Source organism: Puma concolor, chromosome A1, assembly GCF_028749965.1.
Source record: "Puma concolor isolate L17-30 chromosome A1, mPumCon1.1.hap2, whole genome shotgun sequence".
In the NCBI taxonomy this organism is placed as follows: Eukaryota; Metazoa; Chordata; class Mammalia; order Carnivora; family Felidae; genus Puma; species Puma concolor.
Window position 1 is genome coordinate 51,677,232 of NC_141667.1, and position 18,250 is coordinate 51,695,481.

General features: G+C 45.1%; 2 long non-coding RNA genes across 2 annotated transcripts in view; one reads left to right on the forward strand and one right to left on the reverse strand.

Moving 5' to 3' along the window:
* The window catches only part of LOC147584161 (uncharacterized), a 44,077-nt gene that overhangs the window by 25,326 nt on the left and 501 nt on the right, over nucleotides 1–18,250 (reverse strand). Inside the window, exons 2-4 of the long non-coding RNA XR_015250905.1 lie at nucleotides 16,802–17,414; nucleotides 15,325–16,320; nucleotides 15,059–15,124 (exon numbers count right to left, since the gene is read on the reverse strand). This is a non-coding gene — a long non-coding RNA (uncharacterized LOC147584161). The remainder of the gene's footprint in view (nucleotides 1–15,058; nucleotides 15,125–15,324; nucleotides 16,321–16,801; nucleotides 17,415–18,250) is intronic.
* Nucleotides 13,250–16,361, forward strand: LOC147584162 (uncharacterized). The gene is made up of 2 exons (XR_015250896.1): nucleotides 13,250–14,845; nucleotides 16,117–16,361. It is a non-coding gene; the product is annotated as an uncharacterized LOC147584162 (long non-coding RNA).

The following is an 18,250-nucleotide window of genomic DNA, read 5'->3' on the forward strand; positions in this document are numbered from 1 at the left end:
GTAAGCTTCAATAGTTATGCTTTTAACGTGAAAATGAATTTGTTTGCCTAAAATCTTAGTGGTATTTACATTTCCTTTATGTGGCATTTTTGTTTATTAGAATTTATAGCTCTGATGAAGAATATATGATTAGAATATTTAATTTAAAGAAAATCAACAAATACTTTTTGAGCATACAGCGTTAGGTAAAGAAGCATGAAATATAATCTCTGCCTTCAAGGAAATCACTATCTGGATGGGAAGACAAGCTATGAACCCACTAAAAGGTTTCTTAAAAAATTATATGAGTTAAAGTAACAGTACAAATGAAAATGTAAACCATAGCATAATCACTGCTTGGTTAATCACCAAACAAGCACTTTGAATTAGAGTGAGGGAGAGAGCTTGAAGATATTTGTTCCAGCCTTAATCACTCCTATCATTTGAAGAAAATGATTGGTGAACTTGAGTCCTTTCTAGGAAATGTAAGATGTGCCATGCACAACCTGTATCTGTGAGATGTAAGCACATACCTGTGAGGAACAGTAGGCTAATAAAGAGATTCTAGTTTAAAAAGATTGCTGTTTGCTGCTGGTAATGGCTAATTTAGATTCTTTTTCCACTCAAGAGTTTCTCACTGGTTAGTCTTTTTGGTGGATATTTGCTGTGTTCTGACACTTCGTCACCACGTCACTACATGTCCCTTGGTTTTTCATATAGTGATATATATATGGGGCCCCCTACTTTCTACTCCAGGGGTAGAACTTGGGTCCTGACACCTAGGTCTAAGCCAGCTCCATTCCTTGGTCACAGTAATTTGTTCAGGATAGACATGTGACTCACATCAAATTAATCGGGTTCAGTGAAAGTTCATTGCAAGGCCAAGAAGAAGGAAGCGTTCACACTTTCCCATCAGGCTTGAACTTGAGAGGCTGTACTTGCTCCAGCTCCCTTGCCATCACTCAAAGCCTAAGAATGGAGGCACCACTCTTAGAAGAGGGCTGCCAGGTCAAGAGTCAGGATTCTCATACCATCCATCTTTTGTATTGAATCCAGCTGTGCCTGAAGCAAGATTCAACCTTGGAATTTTCAATTATGTATACCAATCAAGTCCCTTTTCTTGCTTAATCCATTGCAAGTTGAGTTTCTCTCATTTATAACCAAGAATCCTGGGACATCGGGGTGGCTCAGCCAGTTAAGTGTCTGAGTCTTGGTTTCAGCTCAGGTCATGATCTCACAGTTTGTGAGTTCAAGTCCCGCGTCGGGCTCCGTGCTGATAGTGCAGAGACTGCTTGGGATTCTCTCTCTCCCTCTCTCTCTGCCCTTCCCTCGCTGATTCTCTCTCTCAAAAATAAACATTAAATTTTTTTTTAAAAATATAACCAGGAACCCTTAATGTTAACGTCCTTAGCCTCACTTCAATATAAATCTTGAATGTAACAGCAAAACACTTCTCACACTACTCCCTTTTATATATTCTTCCTAAGTTTGCTTATCCACTAACTTACTCAATTCCCATCACATTTTTCTGAGGTAGAATAGGGCAAGCATTATTGATCCCAGTTGATAGAAACATTGACTTTAGCCCAAAGAGGCTGAGTTACTGACACTCCCAGTGGAATCCCCAAATTAAAACAAAATTCCCTGGACTAGAGTCCAGGTCTTCTGATTCATAACCCAGGATCTTTTGCTAAATCTTCACCTTTCCCGAGTTTTCTCCCACTTTTTATTTCCTTTTGCACCTGAGAGTTTTGTAGTGTTCTTCTCGGAATTGTGATTCTTGCTTTGATTTTGGTAGAAGAGAAACATTTTCTCTGTTGAAAAATCTTACAGAGGTTGTTGCAAGACCAATATTTTGTTGATCAGGACTTCTCCACCCAGAAAATTGCCCCTGTTAAGGGGTAATTACAAACCTATCTGATGCAGCTTAATCTGTAATGGTAATTGATGATGATGGTGGTGGTGGTGGTGAAAATGATGATGACATGGCATTGGAACGAGGAACATCTCCAAATGGGTAGCAGTGTCTGAGGAACCAAGATCCAGAGACTGACCACATTTGCAACTGGCATTGACCACCTCTGACAACTCTTTGTCCTTAGCAGCTTTCAGCCTGGAAGTCACCCTTTGTGCTAAATTAAGATGTTCTCAGGCTGAGTGATGGAGTGTAGCGTCGCTGGAAATCAGACCCCCAGGTGCTGGAAGCCACTGGAGCCTGGCACATAGGCAGAGCCATTTGGCAGTACAATGGCCCCCTTGGGGAGCAAACTGGAAGCAAAATAAATGAATTTGACAGTATGTGCTGTTGCCAAGCATGAAAATGTTTCCCATAAGCAATCACTTGCAAGACAGTAAGAGAATTCTGTCCTCTAGAGAAGGGGTCTCCAGTAGGAGGAGTAGAACCCCCTAGTGGATCTCAGGGTTTTCCTAAGTGGATCTTAGATACCAGAGTGTCTCATCCTTCAGCTTCTTGACACTGAGAGCTAATTCACCTCTAAACCAACAGAAACCACCACCCATCCCATTTCCCCCCTTCCTCCAAACTTTGATAGGTGTCCCATAGGGAGGTTAATTCAACCCCTTCTTCTGGGCCTCTTGGGAATCCTAACTCACGACCTCTCCATTTCCCTCAAGCACCTCCCACACCTCCTTCTATCCATCCCAAATCTTCATGGATTAGTATTTACTATGCCCAAAACACTGACATCACATTGTTTATAAAGGCAATCTTATTATTTTTAAGACAATTTGCCGTAATCATCTTCAAATTGGCTACGAACGCTCAATTCATTCATTTCTTCAACAAAAATTTATTCAGCACCTACTGTGTGCAAAGCACCATCATGTCAGCAATTGAGACTTCCAACTATGACAGGATCACTGTCATAACACAGTACTCAACCCATGAATTGGCACACAACAGCATTCAATAAACATTTGCCAAATAAACAGATAAGATAATTTAAATAAATTGAACATAAGCTCCAGAAGCTTGCAGAAAGTGCCCTGCCATATAACACTGAAGAAGAGTATCACTAACATCCCTCTCCACTCTAAAATTCTATGAATCCACAGTTCTAAGCTTTGGTTAGAAAACATAGACATCACAACGTTAAATGAAAGAGCAGGAGATACCCCAGAGTATTCAATAATAAGGCCCCTATAAGAAACATCACTGAAAGTGTTAGGGACACCTGGGTGGCACAGTCAGTTGATCATCCAACTGCAGTTCATGGGTTTGAGTCCTGTGTCAGGCTCTGTGCTGGCAGCTCAGAGCTGGAGCCTGCTTTGGATTCTGTGTCTTGCTCTGTCTTTCTGTCCCTCCCCCACTCGCACTCACTCTGTGTTTCTCTCTCTCTCTCTCAAAAATAAACATTAAAAAATATAAAAATAAAAAAAGAAAGTTTTAGAAGTGGTCTGGGGAGGGCGAGATCTCTGCAGCCTGGGGAAGTAAGTTAGGGAAGAATTTATGGAGGAGATGGGACTTTTCACGAGACCTTGAGGAAAGGGGTATTCAGTACAGGCACAGAGTAGGGAAAGCTGGAATTTACTCAAATGGAATCAAAGAGCCCAGGCTCTAGGGGTCCCAAGGGCACAGAGCTTTCTAACTGAGAAGAAAAAAAAGCTAAAATGGATGTAACTGTTCTACAAGTGGGAAGCATTGTTCTACTTACCTTATTAAATATCTTTGCAAACATTCAACATTATTAATTGAGCACCTAATATATGCCAGGCACTCTCCTTAGATGCTAGGGATACTGCAATGAACAAAATAGACAAACCGCATGCCTTCATGGAGCCCCCATTCTAGTGGGGAGGGCAGATAATGTGAAAAATACAGATTTAGTGGGCTGGATGGTGCTAAGTACTATGGAGAAAAAAAATGGGGTGCCTGGGTGGCTCAGTCAATTAAGCGTCCGACTTTGGCTCAGGTCATGATTTCAGTTTGTGAGTTCAAGCCCCATATCAGGCTCTGTGCTGACAGCTCAGAGCCTGGAGCCTGCTTCACATTCTGTGTCTCCCTCTCTCTCTGCCCCCCGACCCCATCACTCGCACTCTGTCTTTCTCTCTCTCAAAAACAAATAAACAGAAAGAAAGAAAGAAAGAAAGAAAGAAAGAAAGAAAGAAGAAAGAAAGAAAGAAAGAAAGAAAGAAAGAAAGAAAGAAAGAAGAAAGAAAGCAAGCAGGCAAGCCAGGAGCAGGGATGGATGCCTTGGAATGCTTGGAATAGAATGGAGGTAATAATCTTCAATAAAGTAGTCAGAAAGGCCACGCTGAGAACACAATATTTGAATAAAGACTGAAGGAAGTGAGGAGTAAGACTTACAGGTGAAAAGCATTGCCAACAGAGAAAACAAGTGCAAAGGCCCTGAGGTAGAATATGTCTTGTGTGTATGAGAAACAGCCAAGAGGCCAGTTGGCTGGAGCTAAGGGAGGGAGGGAAAGATTAATCACAGAGAAGTTCCAAGAGGTAACATGGGCCAGATTAAGAGGGACTCAGGGGTGATTACGGTGGACTTTATTTTGTTTTGTTTTACTGTGGTGAACTTTGAACCTCAATTTGACTCATGAGCTACCTGCCATCTATACTTTTTTACAAAGGACAGAACTGAAGATCAGAGAGGCGCTGTGACTTGCCCAGGATTATCAAGCTAACAGGGAGCAAAGACAAGGTTCAAACCCAGGCCTACCTGGCCTCTTCCACTTCACCTGCTCTCAATCTCCACTCTGTCTTCATGATCCTTCCATGCACACGTGTGTGCACACTCACACACACCCCACCCCTTTCAGTTCTGAAACACACCAAGCTCTTCCTTGCTCAGTGCCTTCATACGTGCTGTTCCCGCTGACTAGAATGCTCTCTACCTGTACATCTACTGTGCTCTATCTGAGCAGTACGTCTTTTGGGCCTCAGTTCCAATTTAACAACCCCAGACAGGCCTTCCCTGATCCTCTAATGTAAAATGACTCCTTCCCCCGGTACCCTCTCTCTCAAAGCCCCAGTCTTCCCTTCCTTCATAACTGCGTATTTATTTCTGTGTTAGTTTAACTTTCATCCCTCCTCCCAGATGATGTCTGTACCCAGTACCCAGCCCAGCGCCTGGCACGTGGGAGACACTCAACAAATATCTATTGCATAAATGAGAACAGCAAAAGGGTAAAGAAGATGAAGGAGGAAGCACCCAGAGAGGTTTCCCAGCATTTCTGGCAAAGAAACTCCAAAGGCCGCAGAGAGAGATTCAGGGTTATCTGTGGACCTGGCTGCTTCCTCCTCAATGTTGGAATGAGATGCTGCAGCCGGTGTCTGGCTGCTCCACTATCTAATACATTCACCACGTGACTCACCCCACCAGCAGCCTCTGGAATGAACGTTATTTGGAGTAATTGGACAAGCACTTAGAAAATGCTAAGGTTTATTTTTAAATGTGATTAGGACCTGTCTCTTGCTTTCTGGAAAATCACGTGTGCTCCTCAGAGATACAAAATACTCACAATCATTAAGCGCTCTTAAAACTGACTTTTTAATCTTGTCTTTACAATGAACTTGCTGAGTTGATTTAGGGCAGAGCATAACCATCCCCATGTGACTGATAGAAAAACTGACGCTGAGGGGCAATTAAATGCACCATCTGAGGCCAAATAAATGGTCGGTGGCAGAGTTAGGGGCTGGTCTCTTTAAACCAGACAGCAGCTGCGGCCATCGTCTCCCTATAAATTGCGAATCCCTCGACCCATGCAAATAATGCAGCTCTTTCCCCAAACAGAAAAATAGTCTAGAAAAAGGGAGCCACTGCCATCTTGATTTGGTGTTTTATGTGGCAGCAGGGCAACCAATCGTTCTAACTAGGCCACGGGAAGCCTGTTTCTCTTTAAGAACCCATTAGCAAGCTGGCAAAATCTCATCCCATTACCATGTAAATAAATAAGGATAAATTTTCCCACCTCAGCTTCCCCGTGCCCAACCAAAGCTCTCCCCCTTGCACATTTTTGATAACCTGCTCGTTCTGGAATACCTCACAATTAAAGATAGCGTGCACTGGAAGTCAATAATTCATCACGGAGGGGAAAAAAGGATGAGATAATTAACATTCTCTGGCTGGCTTTGGCTAGGAAATAGCTTAGTAAGCACAAGGACATTTTTTGGGCCATTTCCATCACGAGGGTAGAATAAATAAAATGGATCCTTTCGTGCTCTGAACCTGAAGAATCCTCGTTGGGCTGGTTGGCCCCAGGGCTCGGCTGAGCTGGGTTCAGACTCTGCATAGATGGCAGCAAGCTGCCAGCAGGTGCGGCCCTGGGGCTGGGGCAGGTGGGTGTGTTACGAGAGGTGGGCAGAGGGTGTTTCCAAGCTGTTGCTTCTTAAGCTTCTAGCCCACACCCCAAGTTTCAACTTTTCAGTGAACTGCTCTTTGACCTCTAACTTTTTTCTCCTCTGACCTCCTTTATCAGAGGGATGCAACCTGAGCCTTCCTTACTTTGTCTTTCTGTAAAATGGGAAAGATAACGCATAACAGAAAGGGTTATTGAGGATTGAACCATCATCTTTATCATCCTCCTCGTCATTATCATCACTAGACTTTATGAATCGCTTATGATGTGTCAGGGTTTACGCAGCACTAAATGTATTCTATTTGCATTATTGCATTTGATGCCCAGTGGGATAAATGGTCCCTCTTTGAACCTCAGACAAAGTAAGATGGAAATAGAGATTTTAAAATTCTGTGTCACACAGTGGGAAATAAACTAATGAAACACATAACCCCAAGGGGGATGGGGCAGGCAGTTGGAGAGGATTTGGATATATTTATGTACGACAGAGCCATAAATGGGTGCTGGGATATACCTAACCTTTATAGTTGACGTCAGGAGGAAATGGTTTCTCTGTCTCTTACCCAAGATCAAGGGTGGGTACAACATGACTGTGCCCTCTGGGTGCCCATCCCATGGGACCTCTGTTGGCAGCAGAGTATCAGCCTGCGTGGACCATGGGTCTGTCCCAGTATGGCAATTCCTATATTTTATGTTGTTATGATTCTTAAGATAAAAAAATTTTGTTCAGCTCTGGCTCTGGTTTCTATGCTGATCCACTGACCACTAGCCTGATCTCTTTGTTTTCTCTAAATTCTATTTTCTTGATCCAAGTAGTGAAATTTCAGTGGCAATTTACTACAGCAAGTCAGAAAGGAATTGTCCTAAAATGTCTGAACACTTTAACCAGTAGATTCAAAGTTCCTATTTTGTAGATTCATTCCTACTTACACACCTGTCTCTGCCTTCTTCCCATTATGCCAGGCAGAAAGATCCTCCTCCTCCAATCCAAGGCTGATCCCCACTGGCCCTCTGAATCCCACCACCAGCACATGCCTCCTAAGAGACCTGATCTCATCCTAAACTCCCCCTCCGTCCAGACTTTGATCATCCTCCAGCCTCCCAGCTGAGTCGTTCCCAGAAACAACTAACCTTATTCATCTCTCTCTCTCTCTCTCTCTCTCTCTCTCGTGTTAAAAAAAAAAGTCCTCCCTTAATCCCCCATCCTTTTCCGACTACTGTCTTATCTCTTTCCCCATCAAAGCCAATGATCTAAGAAAGTAGTCTTCCATGTGTTTCCAGCTCCTCACTTATTTCTCCCTGCAAACAGGCTGGTTCAGTCCTGCGCAGCCTCTGAAACTGCTCTCACCAAGACTATATACACTGTTGACCATCAAATCCAACAGGCACTTTCTGTAACCTTATGGATCACTCTGTGGGGGTTGACAGAGATAGCTTCCTTCTTGAAACTCTACCCTTGGATTTTCCATCACTAGGTTTCCTCCTATTTCTCCAGGTCCACCTTCTCATTTTCCTTCAAAGGTTTCTCCTGTATTGGGCCCTCTCCAGGCTGTTCTCTCCCACTCCACACTTCCTGGCTAGGACATCCAATGGGATCATCCAGCCCCCGCACCAGTGACTCTCCATCCAGTCCCTGTCTGCGTCCTGGATGTTCTCTCCTGCACATCCCCACCTGGATATCCCCCAGCCTCTTGCATTAGTTTCCTATTTCCACAAACATAATAGTTTAAAACACCACAAGCTTATTATCCAAAATCAATCTCAGTGGGCTAAAATCAAGATGGTGGCAGGATGGCATCAGATGTCCCTTTTGGAGGCTTCATGAGAGAATCCATTTTCTTGTCCATTTCAGCTTTGAAAGCTGCCTGCATTCCTTGGCTCATGGCCCGTCACCGCTCCAACTTCTGCTTCTGTGGTTACATCTCCTACTCTGATTCTGACCCTCCTACCTCCCTTTTTTGAGGACCCTTGTGATTGCTGCATTGGTCTACCCAGTTAATCCAGAGTAATCTCCCCATCTCCAAATTCTTAAATTACTCACATCTGCAAAGTCTCTTTGCCACATAATGTAACATAATCATAGGTTCTGGAAGTTAGGATGTGGACATCTTTGGGTAGCCATTATTCTGGCCATCACACCCCTCAAACTCACCATGTCCAAACCTCTTGCATACCAAGATGCCTCTGTCTTGCTGATAAACCATCATCTGCCCCCCAGGGCCAGCCAGAAATGTGGCATTGTCCTTGACTTTTTCTTTTCTCTCATCCTTACATCCGATTAATAAATCTATCTCCCACCTAAATTCACTTCTCTCCACCCCTACTACTGGTACCTTGGTTTGAGCCACCATCACTTCTAATCTGGATTATTACCACTTTAGAGGTTCACTGGGAATTGGTAGTTGTTCCATGTGTTAAAGGCAAAGAGAACAAGAGGAAGATGGCAGAGATGAGGCTGAAAGGTAAGCGAAGAAAGATAGATCGCGAGGGGCCTAATAGTCGCATTAAGGAACATGGATCTTATCCTGGTAATAGTGGTGGTGGGGGTTGAGGGGAACTTTATGATTTTCAAGAAAATTAATATTTGTGTTTTCAAAAGAACACTCTGTGGACAGCAACTGGAGGCAAGAATAGCAGTGAAGAGCTTGTGGAAAGATGTCCATAGCATACTATATTCTTTCAAATGTGTATAATCCATAAACATGGGTAGTAAACATTTTAAAGAACATAAACCAAATGTTAGCAGCTGTTATTTCTAGATAATAGAATCACAAGAGGATTTTTTTCTTACTCTTAATTGCTCTGTAATGAACATGGATGATAGCAATAGCTATGTCTCATTTCCTCTGCACCCTAATATTGGTCAGCAATAAGTCCATCAGTCAGTCACATTAGTACTTGCAAATGGATGCTGGGCTGAGTATATACATTATCTCTGAGTATGCATTATCTCTGTCCCTACTTTTACAGAAAACAGGCTCAGAGAGGTGGTATAGTTGATCCGACTTAAATCCTTTTAATGTGTTGCCTCTCTTGGGTAACAAACACCAGTAAAGCAACTAGAAGCCCTGGTTTCAAAGTCAGAGTCTGGTGTCTCATCCGTGTGGCCATTTAATAGCTGTGGAGCAGGAGTTTCTTAATTTCTGTGAGTCTTGGTTTCTCTTATCTGAAAATTGGGTGTGTTAATAGTACCTGCCTCCCAGGTTAATGTGAGTGAGGATCCAGTGAGATATTGCATGTGCAAAGCTTAGAACACTGCTTGGCAAATCGTGCTCAGTTAATGTTAGCAGCTGCTAGTATCATCATTATTATTACTATTACTATTATTATCCCACTGTAATAGCACTGTATTGCATATAGTTCTTTAATTTGGAGAGGAATAAGGGCAAAGACTTTTTCCTGGGATATATTAAACCATGCTGGTTCTGAGTTCCACAGGAGTGGAGATACCGCCCTAATGATCTTGGTATTGTCAGCACCTAGCAGAGTGGATGCTAATTTGGACAAATGAGTATGTAGATGAATAGGTGGATGGGCAGAGACAAATAGTCAGGTGGGAGGTAAATAAATGACTGTATTACTGATGGGTGGATGTGGGGAGAGAGGACCTGAAGTGACTCAGTATGTCAACTGGCTGGATGGGAAAGCAGGTCGTTGATTGGAGGAGCAGAAAAGTAGATGAATGATGGTATGGGTGAGTGGATGGTTGGATGGATGGATGGGAGGAAGAGAGGGTCGTAAGTGACTTAGCTGTGAGTAAATGCTTGGATGGATGGGAAGGCTGGTGGTTACAAGGAGGAGCACACCGCTGGACGCACGATGTGGTGCGATGGGTGGATGGATGGATGGATGGATGGTTGGATGGATGGATGGTTGGATGGATGGATGGGTGGATGGATGGATGGTTGGATGGTTGGATGGATGGGTGGATGGATGGGTGGATGGATGGATTGTTGGATGGATGGATGGATGGGAAGAAGGGTCTTAAATGACTTAGGGTGTGAACGAATGCCTGGATGGATGGGCTGCTAGTTGGGCAGGTGACTGGATGGACTGATAACAGACAGGCACGGATGGCTGCCTCCTGTTTTGTTTTGTTTTGTTTTCCCTCTTCACCGCAGCCCACCTTTCCCCAGTTCCAAGGCCCCAGAGTCACACAGACAGATCGCGCCAGGGCGGCCCCCCCCCCCCCCCCCAGGGGTGAGCGACCCCGGAAAGCTCCCGGGCAGCCAGGCAACTCTGAAGGCCTGGGGAGTCTGGCGGCGGCGCTGGGACCAAGGGGCGCGGGGCCGGGGTCGCCACCCCTGCACCGGCCTAGCTCTCCGTGAGCGCTGGGCTCTTCTGCATTGACGTCGCCGGCGGCAGGGCCCCAGGCTCTCGGGAGCCGCGGTGTGACGCTGCACATCCAACGCGGCTGCTAAAAAAAGGGCGGTGACTCACTGCCGGCCGCGGAAACTTCCAGGAGCGGGGGCTGCGCAGGGCGGGGGTGGCGGCCAGTGGCGGCGGCGCCCGAGGCGCCGGGCAGCGGCCAGGTGTATCTCGAAAGCAAAACGGCCAGACCGTGAGCACGGGGTTGGAGGGGAGGGGAGCCCAGGAGTTCCCCAGGGCCGCGCCAGCTCCCAAGGCTCCGCCCTACCGCCAGGCCCGGGTGCCACCGCTCAGAGTCAGAGCCAGCCCTAGTCAGGATAAAGAGCTCTGGTGGCAGGTAACAAAGTGGCAGGTTGCTCACACTGGGTGCTCTGCTCTATGTCCTAACTCGCTATGGATCTTAACTCACTTAACTCTCAAAATCCCGCTTTGCAGATCTAAGGCTGGAGAGGGAAAGCGACTTGCTAGAGGTGATACAGCTGGTATGGCCAAGTGTCTCAATATATGAAATACAATTGTAATTTGACAATGTAGAACCCCTGCTCCGTGCCCAGGCCTGTGCTGGTGACACAGAGAGGGATGAGAATGATCCCTGCTGGCATGGAAAGGGCTCCAGAAGTATTTACTGGGGAGACCTCAGTTCCATCCCCTCCCCCCGCTGCCAAACATCTCTCAGTCCTACTCTGGGCAGAGAATAGTGTCAAGGGGGCAGAATGAAGGTTACAAAGGTGACTTGAGGCAGATTTAATGCATTCATCCACCAGGTAGTTATTAAGCACCTACTAAGTACTGGGTAAGCAAAGTAAACCTGACTGGTCTGTGTGCCTTCATGGAGCATGTGCTCTGTAGGGAAAATGGGGAAAGGAGGAGTGAGAAGTGCTCAAGGGACACAGTATGGAGAGGGAGCAGCCACCTAACCCAGGCAATCAAGGAAGGCTTCCTGATGGAAGCAGCCTTGGTACCAAGGTGGGAGGATAATTAGATATTGGGCATATGGAGAGGGGGAGGGAAGAGCATTGCAATATGAGAACAGCTCATGCCTAAGCCCAGAAGTGTGAGATTATGGTAGGTTTGAAGGACTGAAGAACATTATGTACACCTGCAACAGTGAGGGCAAAGGAGGAATGAAGAACGGTGGGGAACAGGTGAGGAACAGGACGTGAGAGCCAGGTCTGGAAGGGGAACAAGTTAAGGACTCGGGGCTTAGCCAGAGGGCAGACTAGCTAACACCTCAGCACACCACGAGGAACAGAGTGAAATCAGTTCTGTTTGTACCAGAGGACAGGATGGACGCCATGCAGGTGAGAAAGGAACACCAAGGAAGGCTTCATGGTGGAGGAGGTGGTTAAGCTGGGCATGGTTGATAGATTTTCTGTTCAAAGGAAAAGGAAAGAGAGAGAAAGAGGAACAGTCTGGGAAGTGCCATGCATGGCACAGAACCTCATCCAGGCTCTGTTATAGACCCTCTTGAAAGGTGAGGGAGATGCCCGTGAGACTAAGGCTAATGCAGCATCATTTCTAGGGCCTGGGGTGGGATGAAGTGGCCCTCTTTGAGCCCCACGGGAACAGAAGACACAGCCCTGGTCCTTAACAGGCTGCCATTCATTGGTGTCAGCAACTGGAAAACAGAATTGTTTAATTCTTGAACGATATGCACGAAGCAACAGTATGTCAGGTTCTGTGATGGGCACTAGAAATCCACTGGAGAACAAAAGCAGACATGATGCTCACTCTCATGAAGACTAATTCTGGGAGGGAAAATACTAATTTTTTAAAAAGACCCAAAGAAATAAATAAAAAAGACCCAGGCATAGGTACGTGGCACTATGAGAAGGCAGCAGAGGATTGCTCTACTCTGGACAGCCTGAGCAGGAATCATTAACAATGTGACAAGTGAGCCTGGCTGTGAAAGATGAGAAGTAGATAACAAGGTAGAGATGGGAGGCAAGATTGATCCAGGTAGAGGGACCAGTGCATGCAAACCCTGCTCTGGGGGAAAGTCAGGTGACTGACATGGAGAATGAGGGGAAGCTTGGTTCAAAATAAAGCTGATCAGCAGTTTTTTAGACCACCATACCAACTGGGGATTGTATCCTAGAAACAACGGAAGGTGTTGAAGTATCTAGAATGGGCAAAATTGGGAGCAAAACACTCCAGGTGCTCTGGGTACACAGAGAACCAGGGAAGAAACAGACTCTTCATCTACTGACATTGCTCTTTACTCACCTCACCTCATTTAACTGTGACCATAACTCTGCAAGGTTCTCATCTCCATTATCATAAGGAGACACCTGAGGCTCAGAGAAGGTAAGTAGTTTGCCCATGTCCACAGCTTGTTCAGTGGACCAAATGAAAGCCTCTATAATCCTATATTCTTTCTAATGTGGATGAGATTAGAAGGTAGGGCCGGAAGTTAGTCCAGAGTAGGATTTGGATAGCCAGAAAGGAGGTAAAGAGACTTTTACCAGGGGGCAAGTAGTCACGAGCAATGTACACATGAGACTAAAAATGGCCTAAGAAGTAACGTAGGAACTGCTCTACACAGAATATAATGCAGAAAATGCAAGGGGGGCGGGGAGAGATCGGAAGGAAATATACAAAAAGATTGCTCTCTCTGAGGATTATGGGTAATTTTTATTTTTAAATTTTTGCTTAACTATGTTTTCTAAATTTTCCATAAGGAGTAGCTGTGTTTTGTGTGTGTGTGTGTGTGTATAAACAGAGAGAGTAGCAGTTATATTTTAGGGGGATCAGGTAAGCTTTTTTCAGTTCTTGTAGGCAATATTTACATCATATTAATTTTTTCATCCCCCTTGGAACTGTGAATTCACCTGCAGTTGCCCTCACAAGCCATAGTACCCACACCCTCACCCTACATGTAGTCAGAGCCAACAAATTCCTTGGCAAGTTTTAATTAAGCTCTTTCAGTGTGTCCACCCCGCATAGGCTTGATGGGGGAATAGATACAAGAGCAGTATAAACCAGGGCCCCTTGCCAGAGCAAATATTTTGATACTGAATGATTTGGCTGCATCTAAGCAGGCGAGACCTGAGAACACTCACTCGCAAGGCTGCCTCTGCTAACCAAATGGCACAGCATACTATGATGTTATAATATTAGGTTCTTAATCATGGAAACACTGGCGTCTGTTTCAGCGGAAGCTTCCTCCCAGATGGTGCATCCTACTGTTTTTGTCGTCTGGAACAGTGTGAGGTTTCTTAAATGGCTGTACGCTTCCAAATCATCTTCCACACAATGGCAGCCTGTTAATTAAGTGGTCCCTTTGTGATTGCATTTGATAAATATGAGATGAGAAGGGTTTATCGAGCTGTGAAGAAAAAAGCAAGGCACAGCAACAGGAAGAAGCTCTGGCGGGTGGAAAGGCCTTTGTGTGGGCGTCGTCCAGGGAGCTTCAAGGGAATTGGGGACAGCTTTGCAGGCACAGAAAGGAGAAGGCTGGGATTCACTCAGACCACACGCTGCGACGTCTGCCTAGGGGATGGCCAGCCAGATGCACATGGTGTGTGAGGCACTTTGTGGCAGAGGCGGGCAGGGAGGTGGAAGCCTTCCAGTTCTTTCTGAGTTGACTGATGTGAGGTTGTCAGTCACACTGCCAGGCGCTGTTTTGACTCCACTCATCAAGATTTGCACTGTGCAGCTCCAAAAAAGGTATCTGCTTTGAAAGTAGTGTTCTGCATTCTTGGAGCAGATGACTGGTGACAACATCCAATTAAATATAAACGCTTGGCCGGGGGACTTGACTTGGAGGGTTGGTGAAGTTTCAGGTCTAACTTGTTAAACTTGGCCTTCCTCAAATACTGGACAACTTTCTCCAAAAACAGCACGTCAGGGAATGAAACCTAATTATAAGTGGCATCTTCAATTGGACACAGATCTCCATCAGCCACCTTCCTGCCTCGGGAAAGGCGTACATCAACCCCAGGCTAGAGAAAGGATCTGTGATACCTGATGACTTCTTTGTCTTTCCCACTGGTTCAATCCTATTTCAGCCATTCATGAGATGAATATCTACGAGGCATTTACAGGGAGGAAGGCACATATCTGCGGAGGTGACGACTGGGCTGATGTGATTCTGTGAACCACTTGAGGGCAGAGGCTTTGGCTTTATCTTTATACTTCTGACACCTAGCAGAGTGCCTGCTGCCCAGTAGGTGCTCAGTAAAGGTTTGCTGAATGACTGCGTGAATGGATACTATTTGCCACACTCTCCTGTACTTAATACTGTTCTAGATCTTTTTTAATTCCCTCCTCCTGCTGTCAGTCATGCTTATTTTCCTGACTCTGGTGGCTGTCGAGAACAGCTGCGTCTCAACTTTTGCTCTGTAGTGCTTCATGTACTCGGAAATTGTTAATAACTCACCTCTCAACCTTCACTCCTCCAGCTCCCTCTGCTCTTCCTGTGGCATCAGTATCTGCTCCTGGTCACCTATAATAAGAAAAGTAATTTGTTTTGGCGTCTAATAGTCCTTTACAGCTTGCAAAGCTTTTCACTTGTTAAAGTATGGTTTCAAGGGCTGTGGAAGAGCCACTAATAAGCCTCAACATCACACAGTCTGCACCCCCCCCAAATACCACCCCTCACCCCACTCCTCCTCCCACCTTAAAGCCCAGCATCAGCAGCTTTACCTTGCATTCCACCATCAAAATAGGATTTGGACAGCACCTCCCTAAAACAGGGATCACATTGACGTTCACATTTGTTTACACTATAGTGTCAATTATACCACATCCCGGGCTGGAGGTGGGTTTACAGTCCAGAGGAAAACTGGAAAACCACAGGAAAGCCCAGAAACTTTGCCCCCGGGCCAGACCTGCACAGCAACATTCTCTAACCATAGCTGAGAGGTTCAGCAGTTACTGACATATTATTATTGTTATTGTTACTTACTATGATTACAAAGACTACTAGTATTACCATTAGCATGTTTCTAGCATCTAAACACTAGGCCAGCAGATTTCAGCTTCCTTCTTGAAACATAAGCTAGGCTCTTGATTGTTATTTCACAGCTATTCATGAACTAGGCTGACCCTTTTATTTTAATTTAAGTATCAACAGATATTCTCTTAAAATATTCCCAGGCTGTATCAAAGGTAGAGGGTTTTTTAATTTTATTTATTTATTTATTTACTTACTTATTTATTTTTGAGAGAGAGAGAGAGAGAGAGAGTGAGCAGGAGAGGAGCAGAGAGAGGTGGACAGAGGATCCAAAGAGGGCTCTGTGCGGACAGCACAGAGCCCCATGCGGGGCTCAAACCCACGAACCGTGAGATCATGACCTGAGCCAAAGGCAGATACTTAACCGACTGAGCTAGCCAGGCTCCCCAAAGGCAAAGGTTTTGATGGCTGGTAAATTCGGTGGCTGCCCAATGGAGACACTTTTGCTTCCTGTCTTTTAACCATTTTCTTCTCCTTCCCAGGCATGGGAGAGCCTTGGTTTGGCAACTGACTTCCAGGGGACATTGTGAAAGCTGGTTACTCTTGGTCACGTGTTGCAGTGATGAGCCGGTAGCATCCTTGACTCTGAGCACCTCCCTCCCCCTACTGGGAGGTTACCCCACTTGTTCTTCACCATCATGGCCACCACTGGACCCTAGTGTCTCATTTCACACTACAGGCTCCCCCTGTAAAATAAAATTGATAAGAGGCTTTCTCACTGGTCAGATGCTCCTGCCTCCCATCCATTACTCAGTCTACTCGCCTGGCTTCTGATCTCCTACCTTCTGAATTTTGTGTACTTCTTGCCTCCTTGCCTGTGGTCTGTTGGCATCTCTCCAGGTGCTTCTGTGGTACATGCTGCCCTTTTGCCCGATTACCCCTTGCTTCCTTCCTGGTCTCCACAAGCCATGATGATCATGGCCCCCACAGAACAAATAGCAAAAATACAAAGCCATCACTTCCCTGACATCCCTTGAGAAGACAGAGTGGAGAAGTCTGGCTGTAGATTGCTGGATAAGAAATGGGTCACAACCTGCCCCCTAATAGGGCCTTGCTCATCCTAGTTATTCCAGTTCATGCCTAAGCACTTCCTACTCTCTGACACCTGTTTTTGTTCTGACTGGCCTTGCTGGCAAGATGGAAGACATTGAATGGCAAATAGCAAACCCGTAAGAGAACTGGAGTGCTCAGCTTCACCCCTCAGACTCGCTCCCAAGAAGGTATCATCTCCTCCAGAAGCATGAAAGAGAATGTTACTGTTGTTATTTCAGTAGACTTGGCTTTTTAGAGCAGTGTTAAGTTCACAGCAAAATTGAGTAAGGTGCAAAAAGTTCCCATAGACCCCACACATGCACAATCATCCTTACCATCAACATCTCCCACCAGAGCAGTACGTTTGTTATCACCCATGAACCTACATGGACACATCATTATCACCAAAGTCTATAGTTTACCTTCTTGGTACTGTACATTCTATGGGGTTTGACACATACACTGATATGCCTCCACCATTGCACTACTGTGCAGAATAGTTTCAGAGCCCAAAAATTTCTTTGTGTTCTGCCTGTTTATCCCTCCCGCCCCCCAACCCCTAGAACACACTGACCTTTTCATGGTCTCCATAGTTTTGCCTTTTTCAAAATCTCATATAACTGGAATCATACAGTATGTAGCCTTTTCAGATTGGCTTCTCTCACTTAGTAATATGCGTTTAAGGCTCTCTGTGTCTTTCCATGATTGGTAGCTCACTTCTTTCTAGCACTGAATATTGTTCTGTCATCTGGATATAACACGGTTTATAGATTCATTCACCTACTGAAGACATCTCGGTTGTTGCCAAGTTTGGCAGTTATAAATAAAGTTGCTATAAATATCCATGGGGAATGTTGTTTTTAATTATATATATATATATTTTCTATCAAGGATGACTTCTTGATGAACAGGGAAATATCACGTTACAACAAATATATGTGGCTCAGTATGTAGAATACATAGCCAACCCAAGACTTCCCAAACAGCTGTCATCAAATTCTCTCTAGAAAATCACTTAAAGAGCTTTTAAAAGACATAGATTTTTGAACCCCACTCCCAAAGACCAGTCCAGTAGGCCAGGAAAATCACCAGGTTTAAGGAACCCAGGCTTTAACCTCCAAAAGGAAGGAAGCAATGGAAAGTTAAAGTCTTGTTTGTACCGGGAAGATCATGCACAATGAGGAAGTTGGAGTCTAGCATCCAAAACTCATTTGATGGAGACATTTTGTTCTTCTCTAAGCCTCTTGGGGAAATGACTTGGTGACTAAAAGAATTGTTGATATGTGCTATCCTCTCCCATTAAAAGGAGCTAAAAAAGCCCCGGGCACCAAGATGTGAACTATTTCCTTCAGGGTAGAATAGAGTCACTAAAAATAGCTTTGGAAAATAAGGAGTTGTAGAGGTTCAACAAGGAAAACAAATCAGAAATAAATTTGGCACCAAGAAAGAAAGGAGGAGAAAGAGACAAACTCTCACAGGCAGTAGGGAGAAAGCGGCTATTAGCTTGGGTACATAAAAGCAGGTACATTTTTCCCACCCACAGAGCTGCTGGCTGGCATTCCTGCAGTGTAAATCAGTCCCTCC